General features: G+C 39.1%; 1 protein-coding gene across 6 annotated transcripts in view; it reads left to right on the top strand.

Annotated features, from left to right (window-relative positions):
- The first annotated feature begins 504 nt into the window (after positions 1 to 504).
- The window catches only part of LOC126175202 (cytochrome P450 4d2-like), a 160,743-nt gene continuing 152,859 nt past the window's right edge, over positions 505 to 8,388 (top strand). For 3 of the 6 annotated variants that reach the window (XM_049921811.1, XM_049921804.1, XM_049921810.1), the window contains exons 1-2: positions 506 to 583; positions 2,646 to 2,798. The gene's annotated coding sequence lies outside the window, so the exon portion shown is untranslated. Of the gene's footprint in view, positions 584 to 2,645; positions 2,799 to 8,388 lie in introns of all 6 variants that reach the window. The other 3 variants (XM_049921806.1, XM_049921805.1, XM_049921808.1) reach the window with 3 other exon arrangements.

The raw sequence follows: 8,388 nt of genomic DNA, 5'->3' as shown, positions 1-8,388 counted from the left end.
GGTATGGCTTCTAGCCTGGCTGCAGGCAAAACAGCAACCTTTCCTTCGTCGCGTTACTGGGAGGAGGAGGGCGGCCCCCATCGCCTCGGCTACCTTTCACACCCGGAGAAAAGGCACGGTACTCCACGGTACTCAGACTGTATCAGGCTGACGGGACCTGCGGCCACCTGCAGGGACTGTAAAGAGGGAAAGCCCCAGCTCCTATACAGGACTGAACTCTAGACCTCCATGGTCAGAGTCCAGTGATTTATCCGCTAGACCGTCGCGTCAGCGATTCTCCATGGTAAAAAAAGTGATAAAATGAAGAATGCACTGCATTATCTGTAGCTGGTGTCTGACTGCATGTTTTAAATTTTAGTTAAATAGTGGTATAAGAATTTGCGTTTCTTACTGATTATTAAGGTCAAGGTGAAGCACATGTGTCAGAAGTTCACTTACTGCATCTCAATATAGACAAATGTTGATAAGGAGCTGAAGGAACGGGTGTATAGTTTGACATTGAATCTGGAATACGCCAGTTCGGAGAACGACCGCTGCGAGGCAGGACGCGATAAATAGTGAATATCAGAAGCAATTTTATTCTGTAAGTAGACCTGGAAAATATTAGAGAGAACCTTGACAATTTGGACCAAATAATGATCATATGGTCTGCATTAACATTTGGTAATAGAAGCTTGGAAAGTTCTTTTGCTGCTTGTTTGTTATTGTTACAATTCACATGTGTAACTCTAGTCAACGGCATAGTTTAGTGTAATTGCAGAACTAATTGTTCTTCCATAAAGGCACACGGCAATTGATCAACCCAGTAGCGTGCAAATAGTCTTAACTGAACAGGCACTCATTTCCATTCGTCCTGAGTTTCCACCACAACGCATTTCTCAGCGTGATTTATGTATTTTCAGTCACTGTGTGGTCCAGTCGTCCAGTATCACACTGTTACATACACTATTGTTTTAATTACAATATGATATGCTTCCATAACCTTAATTTCTTAATACCATTACGATTAATTTCTTACCATATGGGTCTGCATCCTGCATGAAATGTATAAAGCTTATTTTCCCCTTATGGCTTAGAGGTTTTTATTGTATTATTCGAGTTTCATCTATACATCATTCTGAAGCGTAAATGACACCCATTCTGTTGTGATATGGCATCGAATATTTATGTTTTAAAGTTTCGTAACAACGAAACTGCGGTAGCAAAATAAAATTTTTAGAGCTATAAGCAGGATATGACGTCCTTTATGCCATTACGATTGTTTTCTTTACGTTCTTGTTCTGTGTCTTAATCAAGTGACGTACACCGCCTTTCTCCATACGCTACCAACTAGGGAGCAGAAACGTGCTTCTATACTTAGTGGTTATTTTCTGATTTCTTCAACATCTACTTAGTGGTTACTTTCTGATCTCTTCAACTCTCAGGGCTCTGTATTCTTTCCTAGGGTTGATTACAGTACCTACCGGCCGCCGTGTCATCGTCTGACAATGGCGTCATAAGGTTTCGGTGTGGAAGTGTATGGTGTCTCTGTCTGTAGTAACATATATTTTTGTAAAGCGATTTGTACATTTAGAGATGATAAGTTGAACTTCAGAACTGGAACTTACTAGATGCTGCAGAAGAATATGAAATACCGGTAATTACTGTTAGCTTGTCTCTTAAAGTTTTTCTCGTACGCTCCATTACTTCAGAATCTAGAATTTTTAATACCCTCTCTCACTTTCTCTATACATGAAACACGAAACACTTTTGTCTGTATTGATTCACCATTTGTTACTTGCACTATAATGCTCAGAAACATCCAGACGACCAGAATTTCGTTCTGTCTGATCCGCAGGCAACTTTCTTGCGCGTTCTCAAATATTTATCAGTACAGTCATTTTACTCAACAAAATGGTTACCATAAGACACCTACGCCTTTGAAACCAAAGTTTTACTCAGTTGCTAGACTGCACAAAAAATAAATTAGCTATATAAATGTATCCATCCTTCTGATAACATGGCTGAAAATTGGAAACATACCAGTACATATATAGCAACTCCGTGATACTCGACTTACTTCCTCTAGTGCCACAGAACTATACTGTTAAAATTACTACATATTTTCTTGGAATTTCAATAAAATATTCTGGTTTGTTTTCACTTGCGGCGTGTTATCACATTATCAGATATATGTTTTTGGGTCTAGGAAAGTCATTCTGTGAAGGACTACAATTAACTTTGTCTGTTATGAGTTACCTATCTCACCCGTCACTAAAACAAGGAGAGGGAGCTGAATGCCATTGTTGTGTGCTAGCTATGACGTAAAGCGATCGCCCTCTAAAGCGGATTCTCCTTTAGCTGTCGGTTCCAACACCACGTGAGACCATTTCCTTGACACTAATCCAAATTGAAAATCAGAAAGTAAATATAATAATTTCATAAGAAGATTTGTCACTATACTCAGAAACCTGGAAATCCAAACATGAGAATCTTATGACACGTCAAAATTGATAATCTCATAAATTTTCCAGGTTTCTACTTTTTTCGGGGTTATTTTTATTTTTTTTTTTTTCTGAATACACAACTTCCTTCATGAAACTATATCATTGAATAATTTGTTAACCATGTTTCTTTATGCGTCTAATTCCATTGCCATTTGTCAGTACAGATGTAGTAGTCCTGTAATGCTACCTGAGTATGACAGAAGACTAGGCAGATCATTTTGAGGTGAAAAGTGTGTAATACCTTACCAATGTGTGACGTCTTGGACACGTTCGTGTTAAAGTGAGATAGACGTTCATCATAAGGCTATCGAGGTAAGCTGTAATTCATTGTGCTAGTATAATACATAGTTTTCGTTAGTGTATTGAACAAAAGAGATTAAAAGTAGGAGACAAATTAATCATCAACAATACATTCTCTCAGATTATCTAAACCAGTCTGATGATTCTCAGGTAATCTCTGGGTTCCACGCCTATAGAAATTTACTGATTCGAGGTTAACTAGGTTATCGAGCCAAGCTTTTAGCGAATTTTCTTTTGTAAAGATATTTCCTTCTTAGTTATTCGATAAAAAACATTTGAGGACGCATGATTAGAAGAATGAGTGTGATGAGGGATGGCTTCCCAACCAATCTCCTGGATATCGTCTTTAGTGAAATAAATGGTGTGCAAGCGGGCATTCTCACACGACACAGCAACCTACGACGCAGTTTCCGTGGTGGATACTCTTACATGGCTGCCGTAAGAAGTCTCAGTTATTGGTAGCAATTACCAACTGTGAGTGAACTGGGAAGCAGGTGATAACAGAAAACACCCTCCTACCACCAGATACTTAACACTATACAGTATTTTGTGGATTCACTCTGGCATTTGTATCAGATATTTTTTGCTGGGGCTCAACCTTTATTTTCGTGAAATTAGCACTTGCTGGTTCAATTTCCTATCTGGCTTCCCTGATGTAGCTCTTCTGTGGTTTTCTAAAGTCTATTAATGCTGGGTCGTTCCTTTAGAAGAGCACAGCCACTTTCCTTCCCCGTCGTAGGCTCTTTGAACTTTCGATTCTTCTCCAATAACCTTGTCGTAGATTGGACGTTTAGCTCTGATCTTCCTTCTTCTCGTTCTTCTCCGACAGAGCTCGCCGAATGAAAGTGTCGCGCGAAGGTTAATCGCTCACAGTTCATCACATTTGCCAGTTATCGTCTACAGTGACATGGTTCATCATAAAAGCACGTCGGTCTTCTTGAATGTGGTAAATAATTAACGTCAAAGCGATCCTAACAGATACCAGAAAACTATTTTCTGATGTGGCTTCTTGGACGGCACTCACCCCATACACGGCGCAAGTATTTGGAACTGCCTCCTCTGCCCTTACTCCTCCATTAAATGTTACAAATATTTAGACCACTTTCCGTTTTACACTCCATTTTAGGATTGTTGAACAACGCTGCTCATAACTTCCAAATATGCAACATGCAATAAGGCACAGCGAGGACGGTACTGGAATCTCAAATAAAAATTGGCATGGTGCAAGTAGAACTCGCGCGCTTTGAGTTCCGTAGAAATATGATTATGTACGTTGACAGTTCATGCACGCCAGAAATCGAGCATCTTGGCCGTTTTTGTCAGTTACTGACACTGATACTGGAAAGATATCCGTCACAGGGAATCCAAGACTTTCGAGAGGGTTTTAATTTCGAGTTTGACGTCGGACAACAAATTACTAAAAAATATATTTTTTCGGGTGACATAATTTTAAATTAACACTTTTCTGTTTTTTCCTTTAATTATACTGTGATATCTCGCTTCTTACAAAATTTAATAATTCTACGTGCAAGGTAAGTACCCCACGGTTTTGATGTGATATAAATGGCCTTATCTTTTGATTCCACTGATTAGAAACGTCAGTTTTTTATTCTCGAAGGTACTGTAGACTTTAGTATGGGACATAAATTTCAACTTTATACTTCTATCCGGTCCTGAGCAAAAATGTTTTTAAGAGTCCGACAGACAGACTGACAGACAGACAGACCGACAAAAAAGTGTTCCTATAAGGGTTCCTTTTTTACATATTGAGGTGTGGAACCCTAAAAATTACAATAGATAGATGCACTTACAGCAACCTCTGTAACAAAACGCCAAACAAGATCTCGACAAACATCTACACTAACTTAGTTCTATCAGGTAAATTTTGCTCACAGTGGTAGATTACACACGTAAGTATTCCTCACTTCATTTCTCGAATGGCAGGTGGTCACTGTGCTTTTGCCTACAGAATTATGCCAGACGGGAAGACTTTTAAAAATTGTTACCAGTTTGTTCATATGGCTGACTTATATATTTTATTCGTTGATTACAAAATGAGGCGGAAAGTATACAATGGGCAGCCAAGACAGCTGGTGATTAACCATTTGGTCGAAAAGAGAAATTAACGTAATGAACAGGCTGTAATCTACTAGTGGAAATTCTCATCTAGTGTGACACACTCTGCGTTACGACATAACCATACCTCATCCGAATGTGATCAGTGGTCAGTAATACACAACTTCCTTCATGAAACTGTATCACTAGCTTGGTATGCCTAAGGTTTATGTTCTGTTCGCACTTCAGGCGACCATTTTTAACAGACACAAACAGATCCTCTTCACCTCTGATAATACCAAGCCGAAGAGACAGGATTCCATCATGGTTCCAAACTCACATTAAAAATGATGTCTCTTCACTTCCTGCTGGAGCAGAGCCAATTTAAGTAGAGTCATGACAGAGGCAGAAGCGATGGCAAGTCCAAAGTGCTGCTAGTAAGCTTTCTTGCACCGATCTCCCCTTTCGTGGAATCTGAAGCCTCGGGGCCATACAGTTCCGGCATTTTGTTAATTCCTCAATATTAAAAAACCTAAGCTGCGCATGCAAGGTGCCGGTCCGATATAAAACTTTTCATCAAATCATTTCAAGCTATACTATGAACACACTTAATTATTCGTGAAAAATAATTAGTTTTGTAATATCTCTTCGTGGATTTCCAACAATAGCTTTAGGTGCCGGTTTCGGTTTCTAATCGGACACAAAAGGTCTTCATCACATCATTTCAAGCTTAAGCATGTTACTCCAAGTACTGGTAAAAAAAAAAAAAAAGAATTCTATAGTCAACGTGTCTTGGTGTGTAGTCAATAACGACTATGGTGCAGGGTTGGACATCTAGTCGTCTCAAAAGTTTTCGTTATTTTATTTCTATTTTCAACATGTGTAAACTTTATTACTTGTAATTGAAACCATATTTCATGTCTTAGTGGATAGATAACAGGGACAATAGTTGCTGCATAGGCGTACCGCAGCAGTACAAAAGTTTTCGTCGTGTAACTTCTACTTCAGACTTGCTAACCGATAATGGGCAACTCTAGATAGTTCACTTCTCTTTATGGCTAGTCGGCAATGACGTTTGGTGCTGTGTGCGAGTCTCAGTCAGGCACATAAGCTTCGTTCAGTTAGCGTTGGCTATAGGTTGTGGATTTCAATCCATACCCCGATAAAAATGGGTGGGCATATCATTTAAAGGTACAACATGTGCAAAACTATCTTCTCAGAAATTCCTTAATACTTATTGTCACTTTGTATAGCATAACAAGGAAGGTAGCTGAACTTGGAACTGCGCATACACCCATGTACCATCGTGTGTACTTGACGATGAGGTTCCTATAGAGCGCTTAAAACTGTTAATAGTTGTTTTTCTGATTTGTTAATTGCCCGACTCGGTAGCGTAGTGGTCAGCGCGGCCAAATGCTATGCAAAGGGACTCGGGTTCGATTCCCGGTAGGGTCGAAGATTATCTCCGGTCACGGCCAGGGTGTTGTGTCGTTTTCATCATATCATCGCCATCGACGTGTAAGTCGACAAAGTGGCGTCTACTGAAAAAGCACCAGATGACCGATCTACCCATCGGGATGCCCTCGCCTCACGACATTTCATTTGGTTAATTACCCAGTTTATGCAAAATCAATCGCCAACCGAACGACAGATGGGAAAACCTTTTAGAGAGCAAATATACTTTCAAACTCCCCTGTTGTTGGCTGATTTTCACACTATCTATCTCCTATTTTTAAAGATCTGTGATTCAACTATCTCTGAGATATCAATCAGCAAGTTTCATTACATACCGATTCTGAAACATTTGTAGACGCTTTGCAGAAACACTGTGTTTGAAAGCTTGTCCTTAGCGAGCTGGTGACCCACAGCCAATCACATTCCTTGGCAGTAGTGAACGACATATGCCTCCTTGTTTGAAGGAAGTCAGCAATTTCTATTTTCTATCCTGGTTCTAGTTGCATCACTTTACGTGTACAGTGCTCAGAGAGCTAAGGCGTTGTTGGTTTTGGAGCTACATTTGACGCACTATGCTATAGTGACGAAATTACGTTTCACTGATGGACAACTATGATGTTGAATGATGTGTACGATGTGCAAGATTACTTCTATGACAATTCCACATCATTTTATTGTGCTGCATTTTGTGGAACAGTTTTAGGGGGCTTAAATCATGAATTTCAATTCTTCCGAGAACTCGCTTTTATTCACGCATATTGATATGTAGTGCTGTGGGCTAAGAAAGGATGTGTGCTTGTCAAGCACTGACAAGCTAGATACTACACGATTTCTAAGTTGTTTCTATTTTGTATTCAACTCATCCGTCCTAAGTTCTATGAGAGAAGGTCGGTTTGCTGAATGATGTCGCGTTGTGCTTCCGAAGATGTAAGCTTGTTTTTTGGGATTGAATATGGATATGATTCTCATCGTAAAGATGCAATTTGTGTTTATGATTTTCATGAGCAATATATTCGTTTTAACAATACGTGTTTCACGGTCATTGTTAGGTAGGTAAGGGGACGTTGTTTGCTGTTGATGAATATCGGGCTCGTCTGGTATCACTACGTCACAGAAACGTACGACTATTCATTTTATGTGCCAGAAATGCGAAGTGCTGTGGAATGGTTCTTATTCTCATGTTCAGTATTCCATTTCCGATGAATAGGTGAGTAAGTACTTGAGGAAGCAACCAAGTCGCACTGTGGATCTCTACATGAAGCTAACAAAAATTAGTCACACCTGTTGCTTTCATGAATCCGTTTACTTAAGGATTCTATCCCATACTGACACCGGCACGCCCTTTATTAAACATTCTGTTCAATTATATGAAAATGTGTGCTATGTAACCAATTATTTTTACGAGGTAGGTAGTGTTAGCAATCCTTTGATGGCGAGTATAATTTTCTTTTTGTGTACCAGCATAAAAGCAGAACATGCACATCACAGCCCAAAAGATTGGATGATGTGCGAACAGAAATACACCCACCTTCAACTTACTGTTTACTAGAACTTCGAGAGTTTAGAAATTCTTGAAAAAAATATAGATCAACTATTACTTTAAAATTAACCTGATAGATTTATGGATATTAGTTGTCCCAAACAATAATGTAATTTATTGTAACAAATTTCAATTTGAAAGTGTTGAGGTCTTTCTCATTTCTAATATTGTGTTCCTTTATATCTGCAATATCACGATATTAATTAATATTTGGAGTGACTGCCATACAAAACAGTATTTTCTGCGTGTCTCTTGTGGTGACACCGGCACGCCCTTTATGAAACATTCTGTACCGATGAGTGATTAGAAGACCTGCAAAATTTACCCAATACGGACTGCATGAGAATCGGCAGGAAAGGGGTTCAGGTTGTCCAAATGCTTTTAAATATGATAGAGCATAGATGTGATGTTCAAACAAAATACGTAAACAATAAAACATCTCGAATTGCTAGTTAATCGATCCATAAAATACATCATATTTCAAAGGTTTTAATGGTAACAGGATAATCTTCTGCAGCCTAGATCGTTTGGTGTTTTTATTTTAGTTCACAA

Source organism: Schistocerca cancellata, chromosome 3, assembly GCF_023864275.1.
Source record: "Schistocerca cancellata isolate TAMUIC-IGC-003103 chromosome 3, iqSchCanc2.1, whole genome shotgun sequence".
Lineage (NCBI taxonomy): Eukaryota > Metazoa > Arthropoda > Insecta > Orthoptera > Acrididae > Schistocerca > Schistocerca cancellata.
This window is presented reverse-complemented; position numbering and strand designations above follow the sequence as displayed.